Genomic DNA, 22,392 nt, shown 5'->3' on the forward strand with positions numbered 1-22,392 from the left:
GTGTTGTTGTGATTAGTAGTATTATTGATCTGTCCTTATTTGTACCTCAGTTTGTCAGACTGGTTTTGGATGTTTCTGTTTACCTCATATCAACTTTGACTTTTAATTGTTGCTGCTTTTGGTTTTTATTGCATGTCAAGCAAATTGCAATCAGTGTTTTATTATTCCTTTTCTTCCTTTCCCTATTCTTCTTCTTCTTCTAGCCTTTTTCATCTTTGCTTTTTGTGAGATTTTCAGGAAGAAGATGGACAGTTTTGGTTAGTTTCAAAACTGCTGAGAAATGCTGTGGGCTAGACGAGCATAGACTTTGTCGGTTTATTCCTCATACATAAAATACATCACACCACTGCTCTTCATAGGAGTGAAGCATGTGCAGCATGTAACGTAATTGGGGTAATCTTTCTAAATTACTATTATTTTTCTATATTTCTATTATAATTCTATTTATTTATTCACACACGGGCAGTGTGAATTAGAGACCCATGACTTCAAGGTTTAGTGATAATGTTGGTCCAGTCATGTCTGCCTATGGACACTCGCCTTCCTCCTTTTCACCTTCCTCTTCTTTCTCCTCCTCCTCTTTCTTCTTCAAAATGCCTGGCCCCAATTCACTGCAGCAGCTGGAATAAAGTGTAACCTCTCTGCATACCCTTTGAGAGGTGAGATACTGAGCTCCAGACTGAACAGTAATGTTCATATTCTCAGTTACTATTTCCAGAGTCATGAGCTTTATGGTTTGTAAAATAAATAAATAAATGTTACTTTTATACAAGAAAACACTGTATCCAATCATTTCTATAACTAACTTGTGAATAAGTGAAATAGTGAAATAAAAATAAAAAATATAATACAAAATGTTTTCCTTTTTGTAGTTTTTAAAGTAATGTAAAATAATAATAACAACTTTAATGAGGTACACTGACAAGTTCAAATTGGCGACAGCTAAATATCATTTGTTGGTGTAAAGCAAAAGCAGCGAAGAGAAGCAGACTGCACAGCTGCACAGGTTTACTTTCTACAATAACATGCAAGTCCAACAGCAACCCCTGTTGGTTAGCTCACAGTCGTGCTTACTTCTTCTATCTGTGCCTAATATTTGCTCTGCTAGCTTTATTTTTTATTTTTTTTTATTTGTTTATTTTTTTATTTAACAGGGACAAGTGCAATCAAACATAGTTACAAAAAAAAAGCATTGCAGCTGATGCGTTGCACAAGAGTTTATAGCTAATGCTAATTCACAACTCCTGTCCCTGGTTGGGCCTTTCTACACACACACACATACACACACACACCATTTCTGCATGCACACACACACACAGAGAACCAACAAAATTTAAAAACACTAATTCACTTACCGCTCACTCTAACAGTGATATTTACAAATGGGTACACATTTGGTTACTTGTAAGCCAAGACTTGACCCTAATGGTGAATGCTTTAAACTCAGACATAGTCTTGAGCTCAGCTGGCAAGGAATTCCACAGCTCCTTTGCTCCTTTGCAAGAGAAGGCAGACTGACCAAATGAGGTTCTGCAGCGTGGAATGCCGTTCAATCTACCTCCATTAAGAATTCAGTGTCAATTTGAATCCAATTTAAGTCCGTGCTCTTCTCCTGTCTATCAGTTCCAGTATTTTTCTAAGTTTTTTCAGCACTGACATTTCATGCACCTCAGGTCACCAAGGCACAGCGCCGCCCACCCGATGCTTTTCCTTTGTCTTTTCATCCTCTCTGTTCTGTCACCCATAGGTCTGCCAGACATTGAAGGAGCACAGCACAGTTTCTCTCACAATTCAACAAAGCACAGATGGTGGAGATTTCATACACTGCCTATTTAAACACAGAGGGAAAATCATTTCCTGCTCAGACAGAGAAGGTAAACAGAAGCACCAAATGCAGTCCACTCTCTAGCTGCAGCATATTTTTCATAGAAATCTCAGAAAATAGAAATTAGTTTCTTGTCTTTTTAATGATGTCTGCAGTGTGTATGTGTGTGTATACATATTTGCATGTGAGCGTCCTTGAGTTTGTTCTATGTGCGAGTGGGAAAATTTGATTTGAAGTTTGATTATCTCTTTAAACTACCAGTTTGTAGTTCCTCAGCACATCAGCAGGTGTCACTGTGTTACAGAAAGAGATGGGAGATGGGCAAAGGACAGAGGAACTTTGGATTAAAACATTCAGCACAGTGCTTATTTTCAACAGCTTGCTCATCTGTTTTTTTGCATAATCATTGCTAAATGTAGCCGATCTGGATGTGTACGCTGACATATATTTTTTAATGATGTTGGTGATGGCTCCATTTACTGCCAGTAAATACAGTCTTCTCTGGGTTTTGGCTCTACGATTTACAGGCTTTTGAATTATTCTTGCCTGATTCTGTATCCATGTATGAGATCTGTCTGTCTATCTAACTCTCTTTTATACGGCATCCTATGCAATCATGTTGCTGAAAAATGTCATCAGGATCCCACTGTTGCTCTAAAACCAGTTTATACCTTTCAGCATTAACAGTGCCTTCATACATGTGCAAGTTACCCATGTCAAGGGCACTAACACACCCCTATACCATTACAGATGCTGGCATTTGAATTCTACACTGGCAACACTGGCAACAAACTGAATAGTCCTTGACCTCTTTAGCCTGGAGGACATGGTGTCCATGATTTCCAAAAACAGTTTGAGATTTGGATTCATCAGACCCCAGCACACAAGTTGGAGGCATTTCTGGATGTTCTTTGCATGATTCACTTTGCATGATAGAGTCTTAACTTGCATTTGTAGATGATAAACTGTGATTAATGATGGTTATCCAAAGTGTCCTGGGCACATGTAGTAGTATCCTCTGTACAATCATGTTGCTTTTTCATGCAGCATAAAGGACACAGGCATTCAGTGTTGGTTTATCGGCTGCAGCCCTCACATGCAAAGATTTCTCCGAATTCTCAGAAAACCTGATCATAGTATGGATGGTGTTTTTTTTTAACATTGGAATTGAGTTGTAGAGTCAGTTAACAAACAGACAGGGAAAGAAAGGAAAGCAAGCAAACAGAAGAGCTTGAGGAGACTGTGGTTCACTGTGCCCTTGTTTGCTGCTTCATTAATGCTGCCTCCACGGGGCTGCTCCTCCTTGATGAGTGAGCACAAATGTGTACAAATGCCTGCACAGTGTGCCAGCATGCTGTTGTAGACGGTTGTGCATGTATCTGTCTGTTCGGCATGATGCTAACACGTTGCATTTGTGTGTTTGTTCATACTGTAGCTTCTGTCCTGAGACGTGGGTGCAATTTGTATTTGTGTGTTGTAGGTGCTGACTCCGCAGCTCATTACAGGCCACCAGAGGATCCTGTGGCCTCCAACTAGTGAGGAGGAAGACAAGTCCGTGACGCAGACATAAATGAAGGCTCTAGGATTGAGAGGCTATCTGCCAGGGTCCTGCTCGGCACACAGTCTACTGCCCTACAGCTTTAAACTGCTAACGCTGCTTCTGCTAGACTGAGGACTGGCTTTAAGAGGTAATGCTACTTTCTGAATATTGCTTGAAGCTTAGCTGAATGACGACAGTTCATCTTTTAGAAATTACTTTCCCTCACAGGAAGTGCAGGAAGCAGCAGTGAAAGCTTTTGTAACATTAGCTTTTACTCTTGTTGACAGTCAGTTGCCTCATCATGTGTTACAGTAAAGCTTCCATTTCACATACACCAATCAGCCGCCACATTGAAAACCACCTGTTTAATATTTTGTAGATCATCCCTTGTGCTGCTAAAACAGCTCTGACCTGTCAGGGGAAGGGACACAGGACCTCTGGGGATATTTTGTGTTCACTGGCATAGAAATGTTGGATCCTTTGGGTCCTGTGCATTAAAGGTGGGACCTGCAGGTGGAAGATGGCTGTTATGCAGTGTTGCAATGTCTAGATGAGTGGCTGTGTGTCATGATTGCCAGAACCCAAGGTTTCCGTGAAGAACATTGCATTGTACACATATGATTAATATTATTCACTTCACCTGTCAGTGGTACTAATGTTGTGGCTGATCAGTGGATTTATCTAAGAAAACTCTGAATACCACGCAATAAAAATACTCAGTTAAAATTTATGCAGCTATTTTCAACTGACTTACTCAGTCTTTTCAAGGTGGTGCTAATTAATGAAGTGCTGGAATGACAACTTGAGCAACCGTGTGTTTCGATATTGTACTTTCCAAGGGTTTGTGTAAACCCAGACATGAGTCAGATACTAAAACTCGTATTTAGAAAAGTTGTTTTTATTTTGAACAAATGCAGCTGGTTCTCAGATCTGGGAGTTTCAAAGACCTTATTTTCTTCTGCTGTGAGGAAGAATTGCTTGTGGTTGTAATTATCAGACATAAAGCAAATGTCATAAATTTTTCTTTCTTTAAACAACCTTATAGTCAAATATCATTTGCCTTTACTTTCAAAGTAAAAGGGCATCTATTTTGTGCATCTCTCAGAAATGAGACACTATACTTCAATCATGTATCTGCAACAGCACAGCGTAAAGCAAACTGTTACCTATTGAAGAAATATTTAAGCATATATTTCACATGCCTTGTAAAATTTTAAAGCATAACACAAGATTCAAACGTGTTTTTAGGCTTCTGCTTGACCTGAGGAATTATGGTGATCAAGGAGATGGGTTGGGGAAGGTCTTTCAAGCCTTGAGGCAACTCAGAGATGGAGGTGAAACTACTAAAGGGCAGATGTATATGGACACATTAGAGAAGGATTTTATATGCTTCAAGCCAACTTGGATGTGGACTGGGTAAGCAGGGCTACAGCTCAATACAGGGCCGATTTTATACATTCACTGTAGTAACCGTTTTGTTTGTACTTCAGCGCACAAAGTAACCTGAATGACAAAAATACAATTACAGCTTTACAAGGTTTTAAGGAAGAAGAGCAGGGTTTAAAAGGTCACTAAGGGGTTATTGCAGGAGTTTGATGAAAGCTGAAAAAAGTTAACTATCTTATAAATCACATTACCAAAAAATATTAGTTTGTAGCTGCCATTGCTGCTCACTAAAAGAGACTGTGTGCACTGGTGTTCATTTTGGCTGCACTGTACGGAAGTACTTGTACAATTGATGCGCGTGAAAGTAGTTTGTTTTTGTAATGTCTGTGGGTGACAGGAAATGTGTGTGTGATCCGGAGTTGCGTGATCTACAGTAGATGTGTTTCATCTGTGTTTCAGCCTTTATCACGTTGTTAAATTATGTGTTAGCGCAGGGAAAAGAGGATGAGGATTCAGATATTAGATTCTGAATCGACATTTTGGCTGAAAGCTCAGGGATGATATGACACAGAGAAATAGAGAGCAGAACCACAGAAATGAGGCTGGATTCACACTGGCAGCACAACAACAATCCCTGAACCCTTCACTACTGTTTGGTACAACTATAATCAGTGCAGTGGTGTCTGAAGATTTCATTCATACTGAGCCGAAAGACCCCAAAGTGCTCATCATCTCTCCAACCAGAGAGCATGAGGAAAAAAAAAAGAAAAAAAAATCAACAACATAATAACACTCTAAAATCCTCCATTATTCCAGCTGAGACATCTGCTTCTGTAATGAAACCAACAAATAAAACATGCATAATTCAGCCAGCCAGACGGTTCTGCGTTGAGTGGAAATGAGCAAAAAAACAAGAGTCCAATAATTACTGCAGCAGAAAAATGATGAAGTGCCACACTTACACCTAAACGGCCTTGTTTACACTCATTTGTTAGGTGCAATTCAGGAGGTGAAACACTTAGTTGTGTAGTCTATGTGTGTGTTAAGTGTGCCCTATACAAATACGGAGACAGTTTCCTCTGCAGATGGGGAAGTACTTGTGTCATTTTTTTTAATGAAAAAAAAAACAACCAAACATTAGGTAGCTGAAAATTAGGGTGTTAACAGTGGATGAGAGTAGTGACGGTGTTGCAACGGCGAATAAATCTGAGCACAGGCCACACATACAGAGGAAAACAAGACTAACCCAGTGTTCCAGTACTCATACTACCGTACTGTTTAGTATGCCAGAAGAAGATTTTGTATATCTCAGTGCTGCCAAAAATACCAGAATGTTCTACTGCATCCAGTTGCATTCTTCATCATGCAAACCAGCATGCTCTTCTGGCTTTTCTGACCCACAGTCACATCCACTGAGCTACCGATGACAGCTCACTGACAGACGGCACAAGTTGCAATGACAGATGACAGATGCGTTCAACTATGTACTATATAATTTACTTGTGTATATAATTAATACATGATTATATAACATTCAGAAAATCAATTTTAAGTAACAACTACCAACAGAGACGTGTTTTGATAATCAAAAACTAAACAGAACAATAGCTTAAAATTTATTTCACCGCGTTCAAGATGTGCTTTAAACATCTCTTTTATAATGCCTGCAAAGCTGAGTGCTGGCACCCTCTTAATACATCCATGGGCTGTATTTAGGGACAGTCGTGCTTTGAGCTAAATGCTAACATTAGCAGGCTAACGATGCTGATGGGCTATAAATTGCCATGACCATGTTCACTATATTAGCATGCTAATATTTCCTAATTAGCACTAAACACGAAGTACAGCTGAAGTACAAGGGGATGTAATTAGTTTTGTTAGGTGTTAAGTCACAAACGACAGTCACACGACAAACAGATAGTGAGAAGAAAGTAAGGCAGGCAAAGCCAAAAAAGAGATGTGAAAGGATGGAGAAAGTGGAAGGGGAACAACAAAAATTGACAATTAAAGACAAAGTGTGAGGGAGATATGAATTATGCATCGGTGTAAGAAGAGGCAGGAGGACACCAATCTGGAGTAGAGGAGATGCTAGACTGATACAAACTCTGCTAATCTCTCAAGTGACCTTCTCTACCTTTCCCAATCCTGTGCTTAAACCAACAGAGAGAGCGATAGAGAGTGAAAGAAACAGCAAGGATGACTGCCCAAAAAAAAGAGACTGTGTGAGTGGAAGTGAGAGGGAAAGATAAAAAAACAAAACAAACAGAAAACGTGTGAATGAAAGATACAGTGGACTGAAAGAAAGCAGAGTGTAAATGAAAATAAAAACAGGGATAGTGAGGAGGAATACTGTAAAGAAAGTGAGGAAGATGGGGCCTTGTAGGATAGAAGCAGAGGAGAATGAAAACAGATGGGATGCTGGGGGAGCACCTTGACTTTGACTGTAGAGGTGAGGGGAGATGATGAATTTGATTGCTATCTTCCTTTGGCCTAAGTGAAAGTAGCTGGGCTGAGTGGTTGTTAATACTTTACACAACATAAAATTCTAACAGTTTCGCTGGCTGCTTCTATGTCAAATCCAACCTTCAGCTGACCCAGCTGCCCTAATAACTTATGGAACTCCAGTTGAGGAGTCAGAGGTGAGGAATCTCCAGAGAGGAGCTGTTACTGGCATAAGAAGACAGAAAATGCTGCATCTCTCTGGATGACAGAAAACGCCTCATCTCCAAAATCCAACACGAGCCAGGCATGACCCCTGTGAGCCTGAACAGCTTGGCATCAGTCTGTCACTGACCTGTCTTCCCAAGTCAGTCAGTTTGAGATCCGACCAGCCAAAGTGACAAATAAATAGCGTGGCAGCAACCTAATCACGTGGCCACAGTGTCAGCCTTCAATGAAACCATCTGGGTGACAGAGCCAGCTGACCGGCCTATAAAGAAACTACCGAGTAACCAGTCACTTTGCCTGCTAGACGAACAGACAGTCAGTCAGATTTTCATCCAGTAATCAAAGCAGACATTCAATCAGTCTGTCACCCACTCTGAAAACTAGCCAATCATTCAACTGTCCACAAATCAGTCAGTCGCCTAGTCAAATGACAGACGAATAGTCAGCAAACCACTCAGCTGTTCAGTCAGACTGTCAGATTTGTCACAACAGACCCCTTCTGAGCGACACAGTAAGAAAGCAATTTTTGCAGGCGCCAAACACATCAACATACAGCTCTGAAGAATGGATTGAATTTGTCAAAGTGCTTTGAATGGTCTGAGGTAGGAAGACACATAAAAGAGACAAATCACCATCTCTGTTTGACATGAAACAGACAAAAGGAGGACGGGACATAATGTAGGAGTCAAGACGCACATGAACACGTCAGAGTCGGGCAAGGAAGTGATTCAAAGTATATGTACACAAATGTAAAGAAACATGCTCAAACAAGTAAAAGGCAAAAGTCTTTCAAACAAGAAGACATACTCCCGAAATGACACATGAACAAGACCACACATGCTGACATTCCATGAAAGTACACACACACACCCCAGCATAGATAATGTAATGTGCAAGATGTGAGGGATGAACATTTTTCCTTGGCCATCAAGTGCCGTCATAATCGCAGCAGAAAGGAGCTCAATGCTAAGTGCATCTTAAGATGACACATGTGTACACTGAAAGCAAAAAGGCACAGGCATAATGTGTATTTGCATATGCTGACAAATGCATGATTTAAAAGAACTCACAAAGCTGTACAAGCAAACATGCTATTACAGGAACTCTAAGGATATAAAGACGTTCAAATTCCCAGGGCGAAAGCCCAATTATTTGCTACAGAATGCTTATTGCAGGTTGTTGATTCACACAAACCTGTCAGCGTCTCTCCTGATTTTATGCTCTTCTGGCAGTTTTCAAAGTTGGAGAAAAGGAGGAGATGTTGCCTCATGAGACTCGCAGATAAAACAGGATAGATTTTATTTTTCCCACCACATCCAAACAGATCTTAGCACTGCTGTGGTGGTTTTACCTTCTACTATTACACACACAGAAATGTCTGCTACACATGTCCGTCTTTCACTGCTCGTTTTTTTTTTTTTTTTTTTTTGGCTGTTCCGTCATAAAATCTTAGTTAATAAAAACGTTATTTTCTTTGTATGCATGAAATAAGCAGAATTGTGGTGGTTGGACTCGAGATGGAATTGGTCAGTCGATTTAAAGTTCAGCATAAATTGACAAACAGCATTTCTGCAACATTGGGCCCTTTACCAAATAGCTTTTTTTTTGTAGTTTAATGATGTTTTACAGTTGGAGTTAGTCTAACATTGTATTCATTCTTTAATGTACATTGTATGCTGGGTGTTCTGTGGGATTCTGGGCGGGATGTGTACAACCTCCATGATCTCCAGCTAGACTTCATGGTGGAGCAGAGTCACATCCAGCTCAAGGTCAGATTGGATGCAAGCTTATGAGAGCTTAAGCTGTTGGATTTCAGTGTTTTTGTTCAGTGGGCAGTGCAGTAAATCAATCAAGACACCTTTAGAGCTCATGTTAGCTTATTTGAAACAATGGCTTTGCAACCACTAAGAGGTACTGGATTAGAAAGGTGGTATTAGAAGCACAAGCAGTTCAGGCTGGTTTTGCTGAAGTTGTGTAAAAGCTAGAGCTGGGTGAATGAAAGTTTTTTTTTCAGTGTTGTTAAGTGCTCTCTTTTGATTCGTTGTGTGAGCTTGTGTCATATACGGCAGTGGAGGAAGTATTCAGAATCATCAATTAAGTAAAAGTACTACTACACACTGTAAACACACTACACACTGTAAAATATCCAAGTCAAGTATGAAGTAAGAATGCTGAAATGCTGAATAAAAAGTATGTAAGTACTTATTAAAAGTATACGTACTCAGTTCTTTCTTAGCTTTCTTGACTTTTTAAGGACAAAAACCTTAACTAGTTTGACAGCCTTTCTTTCAATTACTGCTTCGGGATTTGGGTGTTTCCTGTTATCAGCATGTTTACAGCCTTGTTAAGTGGACAATAAACAGTTTCTGGTCGAACAAATGAGGTTTAAAGCAAAGTCCCAGTGAGCCTGATGATGCCTTGGAACAGTTAGATCAGTGGGCTGAGCTCTCTGTTGGTCTCTGTCTCTTTGGCCCATATGACTCCTGCCTCTCTTTCCTGCTCCATTTGTTTATTCTCTCCCTTTGTCTTTGCTCTGCTGTATTGTTATCTATTCTTCCCTCTCTTCCCTTTTCTTTTCATCTTTTTTCCAGTATCTATGGGCTTTCTCCAATTCTCTCATTATCTCCCTCTATCTCCCCCATCTATCTCCCCTTGCTTTGGCTGCAGTCCTGTTTGGCCTTCTCTCTCTCTCTCTGATTACTGATCTGTCTGTGCTGTAGCCCGAGGAAATCGGCATCCGATGAACTGCTTCCTTGCAAAGCTTGACATCATTTTGAAAATAAACAAACAAACAAAAAAACGTGTTCACCACAACACAAATGATTTCTGGTTGAACATGAATCACATGCGAGAAGATACAGGAACTTAAAATATTTGGGTTAATTCAATTATGATTGAATGTGCACACAGTCATGTAGAAAGCAAATGTTTGCATTATACTTTATTATATATTCGCATCTAGAATTTAACAAGTACTTATGCACATTAATTTATGTTACGTTGAAAACATCTAATGTCCTGTGACATTTCATGTACTATGGTCACTGTCTTACTTTGACAGGATCACCAAAGTCATTAGGATACATCATCCAGGAACCATGAACATCTGTTCCAAATTTCATAGGAATTCATGAAATACCTGCAATCCAGGCAGGGAGGAAGAAAACTACACAAAGGTAGATATACAGAAAGAAAGATTTAGGAGTATAAGTAGAAATCTTTGAGAACAATACAGCAGAAAAACACTGCTGCAGCTCAAACAGTTAGTAAGACAAGACGCCGGGCACTTAGTCATTTTGTTAATCTCCACTTCAACCAGCCAACACACACACACACACACACACACACTACACACTACACACTAGTCTGAATAAATGAATGTGCTTCTGCTGTAGGTAACCTTCACTCCTCTGTGAAACATCTGTTACTGCATTGCAGAGGCTGCTGGAAGGCAGAAGGAAAAAGCACATTTTTTTTTTATTTCATATGCATCTCCACACAGAGTGAAGTTATTTGGTCGAGATGAATGGTGTAGAAACTGACAGACAGAAAATGCCGGGTCAGATACTGAGATCAGGTAGTATAAAGAGCACGCTGAAAAAAAGACAGAGAGGGAGACGGATATGTGAAAAAAACACAGTGTGACATGGACAGGGAGAAGGTGGAGAGTGAAAAGATGGGAGAGATGAAATGGAAGTCAGAAACCTCCTGCTTTCGCTGTGAGACAGTGTGAACATACAGTGTGCGTTTAAAACGAAGCAGAGGTCAGGTTTGCAGGCCCGCTCACTAAAAGAGCATCTTCAGAAGAAAGGAGGAATGAAGAGGAGGAAGAGTGAGAAGGTTTCATGACCACAAAATGTTATAACATACATTTCATACGTCCCGGAGGTTATAAAATAAACTGAAAGGCAGGGAATGGATCACAGTGGAACACAGGTCGGGTTTAAGTGTGAAGCAATGGAACAAAGGAACATGGAAATAGCAAAGTGAGACAAAGGGTGAGAGCATGACGTCTGACCATGCACTCGAAAAGAGAAATGGCTCGGGATTTAAAAAAACAAAACAAAAAAGGAATAAGGAAAGACTAAGATAAGAAGAGGGAGGGCCGTAGTATTACTGTGAGGGTGAAAGACCAAGGCATTATCACAAATACAATGTCTGTATAAATTTGTTGATTTGTTATTTAAGCTGCATCAAAGCTGCTCATTCACCCTTGATGCTGTTGTTCTGTTCTCTTGGCTCCGGCACTGAAAGATTGCTAACTTTGTTTTTTCAACTGTTCAAACAGCCATCAGCAAGTAACGTCTTCGAATAAGCTGGCTGGTAGAGCAAAAACAATACTTATATCGATATTAGCTTACATTTATTTTATTACATTACAACACAGTGTAAATTTAGGAAAGAAAGCTTAAAAGCATAAACCTGAAATCTTTGTGTTATCAAAGAATTAATGCAGGATTCTATAGTGATTTGTATATTTCCCATCTGCATGGTGGCGTGTCATAAACCACCATGACCGGTGCCCAACCCAAGCTACAATCCTGCCACATGAGGGCAAAAATATGTGTTGTAGATTTCTGCTTTGTGCATGTGGTTGATTGATGACGTATACCTCTTCAGGCATGCTTGTTCCCTATGAAATGAAAACACACACAGATTTACGGGAAGCTGCGAAAAGTTAAAATAACAGGAGAGAGAGAGAGAGACAACTAACAGAGCAAGCGATTTTCTCCTCACACCAAAATAAGGTCAAATTGGGCTGCTTTGAGCAAGTACTCGTCTGACAATTGAACGTCAGCGAAACGAATAGAAGTGCTTGAGGTACTAGAATGGAAGATGGGAAGGAGGGAGACTGCAAAACATAACAGGAAGGCAAGGAAAGGGTAAAAAAACAAAAATAGATGAGGGGAGACGGCCCCAACAAATAAAAAGGAGGGCGGATATGAAACACAAACAATAAGCGAGACGCGTAGGTGATCATAAAGACATGAAACAGGAGGGGAATTAGAGTGAGAAACAAGATGATGGGGACAGGACAAGGAGAAAATGTGCGAGGGGCTCGTAACATCAGGTACTGGTTGTGAAAAAGGGTTTCTAAAAGGTCAGGTTCGTGGTAGGACATTTAGGGATAAGTAGGGTAGTGCTAGTTCAGGTCTTTGCTGCCTTTAGGCGCATTAGAGCCGTTTGTCATCCAACATTTAACCCTGTCTGCTATAGAGAGAATGGAACAATGTCAGTGAAATGAGCATGGGACTTTTATCACACATTACCTTTTGTCATTCTTTACACAGGATCTTTACAATATGTGTGTGTGTGTGTGGGTGTGCAGGCGCGCGCGTGTGGAAGGTGTTGCCAGAGGTGAGACCGATTTGAATCCTCTGGAGAAAATGGTTGCATATGAATGTGATGTATGCAAATCAGGTCTGAGTAACCATCACACTGAATGTTCATCCTCTCTCTCTCTCTGATGCTCTGCCTCTCACCTGAAAAAGGAGGAGTCATTATCGAAATGACGTGCGGCGGTCTTTGTGTGCGGCATTTATGTCCTTTCTGATAATGGCTCATCAGCTAGATATCACAAGTGTCGATGCAGATATCTAAATGTGTTCATGTTGTGTGTGCGTGTGTGTGTATAAAGCAGCCGCATGATAATTAAGTAGCGATAATCATGTTGGGTCTCTATCATCCAGTCCATCTATCTGCCTCTCTGTAAGAGGCATCTCTTATATCTTACCCTGTAAATTTTCCAGCGTCACTGGCAATGTTGTACATTAACCGTTGTTCGCATTTTGTTTAGCTTTGCTTGTTTAATGCGATGCACACAAATAATTCCTGGGAGTAATCAACTCATGGCAATTTTTCCATTATACTTTATGGAGTTTAGAGAAACGAAACACGGGGGTTGTTTCAATTGCAGTGTAAGCCTATGGCTTGTATGTGTCACCCACTTTAAAAATCAATGCCATTTGTGTCAGTGGCTCCACGAAATGACATGAGTGGGCTCAATGTGATTGGCTGTATTAACCTCATTGCCTCCATGATTGTGTGCCCGCCAAAGGCCATTTAATTCTAAGTGGTAATTATGTGACGTGCCATTTTCTGCACACCTGTGTTGTTGCGTGTCAGACAGCTCATATCGGCATGTAACAACAAAAGTTTGATATTCTGCAAAGTGCCACAGTTTGCTTGTTGCCCGTTGGTAATGGATGGTGCACGTTAAAGGTTGTGTTACTGCTTATGGCTATTGGTCTCCCCTGAGCGGAAAGGCTGGAGTTTGACCATCAATAACATGCATCTTGAACGCTCAAAAGTTCACTTTGTATTGGTCATTTTTTTGGAATATTGGCCAGCTTGAGCAACCCTCTGCCCGTTTGTGTGCACCCGTGTGTGTGCCTGTATATGAATGTGTGCTCCCGCAAAGACAGAAAACCATTCACAAAGTCTTTCATGTTTGGATGTTTTTTGACTTTTGAGTTTACTGTGTTTGGATGTTGAGTTCTGCACAGTCCAGGGAACAGTGCAACATTTTGAGAAATATGTTATACCAACACTTTCCTGGCCAGAGTTCAATGAGGAGACTGACGCCACCGTCATGTCTGCTCTGGGAATATGAATGGGCACCAGCTGCTGCTGTTCATATCTGCTGTGCGGACATGAGTGGTATCAGTCCTCTCATCTCACAAGAAAGTAAATAAATTGTTGAACAAAGCGTTTTTAAAAAACAAAACAAAACCCTGCTAATTTAAATATAAAATATACATTTGCTGTATCATCAGAACCGAATTGTATTTTTCCCACTTTTCTCTCTCACCCCAAGTGGCTAATCTGACCTTACTATGACATAAAGAGTGTTTTGCCTCCAGCTCTTACTGAGTGCATATTAATGAATGCTAGATTACATAATTTTTTACATTGGAGACGTCAGCATCCTGAGAGAGGTGTCAGTTATATCATATGTAATTACCTCGCGCAAAAAATTGAATTCTGTTCTGTGATGTGTTTTTTTTCAATTACCATTGTCAGAGTTTTAGAGTGTGTGTGCGTGTGTGTATGTGTGCGCTTGTGGGACAAGGAGGAAAGAAAGGTGTTGCCCTATCACGTTGCAGTCTCATGACCATATGACATTTGAAGAACAAGAAAGATTATTAACTGCTGCGGGCCATGCATACACAAATACACACACACACACTCACATGCGCGCGCGTGTACAGACTTTGTTGTCTAGATTAAATGTTTGAGGCCATATTTGAACATAGTGTTTCCTCAAACATTTCTACTGTGCATATTTGAAAAGGAAGCCTTTCGAATTCTTAAATCAGTATCATCCTCAGGAGGACATTTTAAATTCAGTAGGCTCCCCGAAATCCTAAACTCTTCATCTAATGAGAATCTAATTCTCAGCTGCTGAGCTGGAAACGTCTCTTATTATCCTTATGATGGATCTGACTGGACGGTCTTCACATAGTCAAAGTATTTTGTTGAATGAATCACCTTCACAGATTTAGCAAAAATGTGGCAAAAACTTGAGTGACGTAAAAGTGCTTCCACCGCCAGGATCTCTTACTGTTTTCATCCAAAACAGAATGATGTTGAATCTTTGGTTGTTAACACACATGAGAATGAGTAAAGCAGGTCTTTAAATCTGCCTGTATCTTCCAGTTCCCCTCTGAGCCTTGGTCCACAGACCCCTCCACTGTCTCAGGAGGAGAAAGGGAGTAAAGCTCCCACTAAGTGGCAGAGACAATCAGAGAGTGATCTGAGCTGCTTTCAACTCCCCTGTCTTAATAAGGGAAGAAGAGAAATTCAATACGCTCATAGATAAAATAAATCCACTGAAACCTGTTGCCAGTTATCAGGCTGCATCCATCCCTTGACTTTTTCTCTCTCTCTGTTCCTCTGTGTTTGCTCTTGACTATGCACACATTCCCGCATGTATGTGTGCAAATACTCACATTGCTGTGGGCAGATGTGTGTTTTTTTTTTTACATTGTTACTGTATGCAGTGTGATTATCATAGCACGTCTGTCATCTATTCACTTCTCTATCAGTAGATTGCATGGCACAAAGCATGTATACATGTATGTGCAGACACTTCATTTGCATGTGCACTTTATGTCCTTGCTTTTTTTTTTGTGGATTGTCACATTCATAATCTTGAGAAAATAAAAGCTTTGGTGGAAACAACAATAAAACAGAGAGAGAATATTATAAAGAATAAACAAGTCCACGAGAGAAACTCACTGGATTGATATACTGTAGGTCTATTCAAAAGATAACACACTCATTCTCTGGTGTGCTATAATGGGGAAAAAAAAGGCAAATTGATTTGACTCTTTCATTTTGGTTTAGTTCAGCATATACAGGAAGCGATTCTGTTAAAAATCCAAATCTTCCAAAGTTAGACTGCAAAAGAAGAAGAGCAGAAGGACGGGACGGTGAAATGAGTGAGCTGAGAGGCAGAAGTGAATAATTTCTTTAATCTGAGTATTTTTCACATTAGTGTGTATCTTCAGACCCCAACGATGATTTGAATAATGACTGATAACTCTTTTTTTCTAAACCACATCCTAAAGCATAAATATAAACCTTTCGGTCACTGTCAGCCTCTCTGCTTGCTGTAGTAGTTCGCTCATCTGGAGATGTATGCATATGTGTGTGAAGCACAGCATGTGGGAAAAGGCTCTGCATTCTTAATGTGAAAAACGTGGGTGTCTGTATGAGTGCTTCTGTGTGTGGTCCAGCGGGTAAAATAACCATTGATTTCTTTTTTGTTTCAGACCAGCTGGGGTTGTCAGGTCCTTTTGTTGGATCAATAATTTCAGCACATTAGCGCGCTCATACAGAAGCTACCAGTGAGGGAATGAGTCAGTCTTTCTGCAATCAGCCTGTGTGGCCTGTGAGGAGTGTGTGGATGCTTGTGTGTGTGTGTGTGTGTGCGAGCGCGCGCGTGTGTGTGTGCATGCGTGTATGTATCTACCTTGCAGGAGGCTCATCTACAAAATCGCCTTTTTTGCCAAAATTCACAGGAGGAAAAGTTTTCATGACACTTTGATCAATCAGTGCTATCAATCAAAATGTCGAAACTGCGATTCTGCGGGAGTGAGGAGGGTGTGCATGTTTGCATTTAGTGTGTGTGTGTGTGTGTGTGTTTGCTTCCAAGTTCTTAAGAGGGAGAACTGGAGAGCAAAGATTGAAAACTGAAAATAAAACCTGAACAAAAAATCGAATTTGTGCATCCAACTGTAAGCACAAGAGCAGGGGAAGAAAGAAGTTCTCAAATTCTTTACTAGAGTTAAAGCTGCAATAATGTAAAACTTTGACAGAAACCAGATTTTGTTGTCGACATCGGCTGACGCTGGTTGCACATGACTCTCAGGGACATTTTTTCCTTTTACTTTATCCATTTTTTTGTTCCTGTTTCCCTTCGTCTTCTGTTTTCAATCACTGACTCGCCGACACATTCATACCTTGACCAGCTCTCACAAGGTGAAACTCATGACCTTGTATGTTACTGTACTCAGCAGTGTTTTTGAAAACAGTAATTTATGACTTCACTAATTACTTGGCTGCAAAATTGATGTGTTATATTACTCAGTCATTATTTTTACTTTTATCACTCAGCCCGGCTTCATCAAAGATGCCTTTAAACAGCTCCAAATCCTCCACACCCGCATGCCACATCTTTTGTGTAAACAGAGCGTGAGACATTGTGGTTTAATGAGCAGACAGCCCTACAATTTAGAGGGATTTGTTGCAGTCTAGCAGCTAGCTTAGCCTCAGTGACTGCAACCAGCTTGTCCTAAGTCCTCCGTTCACACAGCTCCAGCTCTAAACAAAACTGAGTGACTCCTGATATCTAAGGCTTAAGTTAGTTTTGGTCGAGGCTAACTTCCTGCCCCTGTGCTGAGCCATTAAGGTTGCAGGGTGAAACTGATATTAACAGCAAAGAAGCAGACAAGATGTCCGAGTGTTGCCAGGATAACTCGTCTAATCCCCTACTCATTACTGAAAAAAGTAATCACATTCCTGTAACGTGTTGCTGCCTGGCAGCCAGTACGTGCACTCTGATTCAGTTCATTTTTCTTGCAAGTTTGCTTTCCTCTTTTCAAGGTTCTGCGTCCAAAAACCAATTTATAGCGGCATGTTAATGTTTTTCTTGCATATTTTGATTTAAAAAAAACAAAAAAAAAACACTTGAACTCAGCATTTGCAGTGAATACTGAGTTTAATAGGCAAGGTTGAAAAGGTTGAAAAAACATATTTATTTTATTCACTTATAGGTATAAAAGAGTAAAAAAAATAATAACTATGCTGTATAGCGAAGTCCTGTTTGGATGAACTTGGTTTCTTTCCATCTAACCTTTGCTGTCATTAGCTGTGTTCATGGCCATGTTCCTGTTTTGTACACGTATGTAAGCGTGTTCAAGCATTCAAGTGTTGATGGACGTGAACCTCCTCACAGGCAGTCTGCTCTGTCCTATGATAAACCCTTCATGCTGTCAGTGCCTCCCGGTGCAGGGAATAAGATGGAGCGATAAATGATGTAAGGATGAAGATTAGAGGGAGAGACTCGGGGAGCAACAAACAGGAAATTAGACAACAGGAATGGGGATCAGGAGAGAGAGCGAGGTGGAGCGAGAGATGGGATGTGAAAAAATAGAGATGACGGTGTGATGAAGAGGTCGAATAAAAGACTCAGCAAGACAGAGTGAAATGACAGAAATCTTGCAAAGTATCAGATGAGGAAAGGAAGTCAAAAATCTGGAGGATAATGAAAGCAAAGGGAAAATGTGGTCAACATCCAAAAGGCTTCTTCAGTTCTGATTAAGTGCTGGGGAGTCCCAGGTATTAAACCTGCTGGCTAGATGGTTGACCTGCCCAACCACCATGTGACTCGTTAGTCTCATGTGTCCATGTGTGAATGACTCCCCTCACACACACACAGCCATTGTGTGGCTTGTCAAAGAGGTTGTCAACCCGCCTTTTCATCGTGTGACCTGTAAGGGTCACATGGGTCCTGGGGGGGAATGAGGTGTAAGTCTCCTGTTGAGGAGGGATCTCAAAAGAAGATCCCCGGGATGAGAGGTGAAACGTCTTCGTTTTAAACTGAAGTCCAGTTGCCCCAACTTAAGCTCTTCTATGCAAGATGAGTTAAAGACACTGAAGGTGAAAAGTGCAGTGCACTGTGCCGGTATTTGGACTGACTCTGTAGTCTTCCATACAGTTAGTGTGTTCAGTTTTACAGAAGCAAAAGAAATGGATTAAAACTCAGTGATATTTGACCTCAAACATCTCAGTTGGCCAATAGCCTCTCTTGCTGAAGACCAATGCAAGCGAAAAGTGGCTGATTTACATGCCCGACAAAATTGGCTGTAGCTCTCAATTTATAGGCAGTCACTGGATGTACAGGAACCCTCATCCCACAGGAACCTTCGTGCCTCCTTCATCGTTCATTTCAATCCGTCCCATAAGGCAGCAGTTATAAAAATTCCTAGAAAATTCATCCTATCATTTGTTCCAGATGCAGTTAACATGATGAACAAGCAGTGGAGGACTTTGTACTCTAACACGTGCACATATTTTTACTTTTACTTCCTGCCGTAATGTACACAGGATCATAATGTATGTAATCTATAATGTACTGTATATAAACCTATTTGGAAATTCTAAAAAGGATTATGCAAATGAGTGGACAGACAGTACAAAAGTAGGTTTAGTGGTGCTCGGTGCACAGCTCTGCACTGCTGCCGCGGTCAGCTGCTGTCGCCTGTTGCAGTCAACAGATGGTGCTGTGGGACTTCAGTTGCCGCACACGTCGCCGGCACTTAAAATCAGCAGACGTGAACGGTGAGCTGGAGCACCATCAGATGATCGGATTCACAGACAAAAAAAACACACTTACAACTAAAACCAGTGTGTTTATGCAACTGAGACATTGGATTATGCAACAAAGGCATCCCCTGCCTGCCTTTTGCTATAATGTCAAGATGGGAGCACTGCATGTGTGTGTGTGTGTGTGTGTGTGAGAGAAAGAGAGAGAGAGACAGAGGTGTTATGTGCTAAGCTGCAGTTTGGGTTTTTCCTCTTTTACACAGTCACTCCCTATGTCAGTGTGTCTTTCCTCTCTCTCTCTCTCTCTCTCTGTCTCTCTCTCTCTCTCTCTCTCTCTCTCTCTCTCTCTCTCTCTCTGTTTCACTTTCTCAGTTTTTTGCTCATGTTATTCTTTTCACACAACAATCACTTCTTCTGACACCATACGGCTTGCACACAAATACACATTTGCACATCACGCAAACAGGAAAATTGGTTAGAGTATACGCTTACACACATACTGGACGAAATACACAACTGTTGCCATTTGGACAAACACAGACACAATGTTTCCATTTAGCATCATTTGATTCCCAAAGAATGAGTAAAATATAATATCTAGCAATATCTGATAATTAAGTCCCCGAGTCCAGTGTAGTTAGTCAGTTGCGAAAATGTTGTTATTACCTGTTAGAACACAGAAAACTCTTTAGAAAGTTTTTGTTAGACACCTCAGCCCGACACATTTATAAATTGTACATAATAATAATAAGGACAAGTACTGAATAGCTGAATTTTAAGTCAGTTCTCTCTCTATCTTGATAATGGATTGTAAATGTCACAAAAAAGACCGCTCCCCTCATCACCCTACTTCATCTGTTGGATATACGAGATATGTTGGTGCACACATCACACCAACATATCTCTCTCTCTCTCACACACACACACACACACACACACACCAACATACCGGTGTTTCCCATGCATATGATTTATTTTGGCAGCACATAGTCCCAGAGGAGTCGCTCTCTCTCTGTCACCGTTCAGGTGTCACAGGAGCTCCATGATAAAGGCGCTCTGCTGGAGGGCTGATATTCACACAGTCTGCAACTCCGAGCTCAGAGTCAGGGTTAGTGGAGCAACGCTTTGCTAAGACTCGCGGGGAAATGAGAGTGGAACCAAGCAACAGCACAATACAAGAAGCAAGGTCAGCTAACCAGGAAATAGCCTGTGCTTTCTTTCATATATTTTCATTGCACCATCCATCTATTGCAGTTTCAAAAATAGTTTGAGTTGCCTAACCCTCTTTAGCAACAATAGATCACATGGCTTTGGAAAATGGGTTGCTCTGATCGACTTACTGTAAGCTACCGTTTGTAGCACTACACAGCAGACAGACAACTTTAGTGGCCAGACGGCGAACGTGGTAGCCTTTAGAAGCTAAAGAGCGAAACATTTCCTTCAGGAGTTGGTTGAAAACAAAAACAACATAATCCAGTCACTTGAGTACTGAAGTTGTTCTGTATCTGTATGTGTAAATGAGCTATTTTATATTTTTACTTCTTTACATTTTAGAGGCAAATAGTTTTACTCCATCACATTTATTTGATAGTTTTAGTTATTAAGTTATTTTAGCTGCTTCGCATATTAAGATTAATAATGCAAAAATATTACCAACAAACAAATGATGAAAAACTAAATTTATTCATGGGGCAAACTTCTCAGCAGTGTATTACATAAAATACACTTAAATTGCCCGAAAGTACACATTCATACATTATTATGACAACAACTCTTATTCAGCAAAATAATATGTCATTAGGGAATGGGCCATTCTGCATAATCCTGTACTTTTAGTTTTTGTCCTTATTTTGATACTGTACTTTCATAAAATCTTTCTAAACTTTTTTTTTTTGAAATTTGGAATCTACAGTATAAGTATAGTATTTCTGTACTGTGGTATTGCTACCTTTAGTAAAAAGTACTTTGTCTATCACTGCAGTTAATTTGAAAGGTGGAAGCAGCTTGTTTCTGGACAGTCAGCTGTTGTTGCGTGAACTTGGTTTGTTCAGCTGCTACTTTGTGTTTAAACCAGCAGTGTCTGAAGACTGAAATCTTTAACGGGTTTGGATGCCAGCTTATGATTTATGATTTGCCATGGCCACACTGCATTTTTCCTACAATGCACCCACCTTAACACTTCCAGATCTGCCTGCGCTGCTTTGGTTGTGTGGCTCTCTCTGCTACTACCTCATTCTCTGCACACCAGATACCTCATTATCTTCATCAGTGTAAGTGGCATTTCAGATCCAATATGCTCCAATACTACAATACTTTGCTCCTTCATCTTAAAAACTCCACTTATGTTTTTTTCTCAGGGTGTCTTTTCCTCCTCCTCCTCCTCCTCCTCTTGTATGTCTGCATGTATTTATCTTTCATCTTTCTTCACGTCTTGACTTTAATTCTCACGATGTCCCTTCCTCAGTCCCCATCTCTTATTTTATTTCTCCCTTCTTTTTTTTACACTCCTTCCTTCCTGTTTGAAGTGTGACACTCCATTTTCTTTTCAGCACAAATGTAAGGCAAATTATTCCAGAGAAAATTGAACAGTTTAGCTCAAATTACAATATCCAGCAAGTCCTCTGTTCATTTCACCACATTTTTCCAGTCTTACAGAAATGAGCTGTGACATATTCATGAAGTAAACGTCTGCTGTCCTACATAACACAAACTGAATAATCTTTACCTTCTCAGCTCGTGAGTATGATGTAAATGACAGATGAGTAAAATTAACCTTTTCCTTTATTTGGGAGGACAGTTACACTACATTCACACAACAGATACATTAAGCAGGCCTCGCTCACATCAGAGGAAAGCATAAAAAAAAGGCAGAAATACAGTATGCGGATAAAGTACGCAGGTTGAGATCTGGGACATGCCTACACACAAAGGAGTTCACACAATTTCTCATACACTACAGGGAGAAAGAATAACTTTGTGTAATTACAAGGGAAGGCACATTGCACGGGAACATGGGTTGTGACGTGTGGAACAAAACTGGAGTCTTTTATGAAGCTGAGTGCTGGAGCTCAGTGAACACGATAATATGAGATCCGAAGCCTCGGGGGAATACACGTGTCCTTGTTCGCTATACTCAGAAGGC

The 22,392-nt window shown here is 40.5% G+C and overlaps 1 long non-coding RNA gene across 2 annotated transcripts in view; it reads left to right on the forward strand.

The window, feature by feature from the left end:
- The window catches only part of LOC124053599, a 137,724-nt gene that overhangs the window by 78,988 nt on the left and 36,344 nt on the right, over positions 1-22,392 (forward strand). The window contains exons 1-2 of one of the 2 annotated variants that reach the window (XR_006842191.1): positions 1,748-1,874; positions 3,306-3,513. This is a non-coding gene — a long non-coding RNA (uncharacterized LOC124053599). Of the gene's footprint in view, positions 1-1,747; positions 1,875-3,305; positions 3,514-22,392 lie in introns of those variants that run through there. The other variant, XR_006842190.1, reaches the window with a different exon arrangement.

This window comes from Scatophagus argus, chromosome 22, assembly GCF_020382885.2.
Source record: "Scatophagus argus isolate fScaArg1 chromosome 22, fScaArg1.pri, whole genome shotgun sequence".
NCBI lineage: Eukaryota > Metazoa > Chordata > Actinopteri > Scatophagidae > Scatophagus > Scatophagus argus.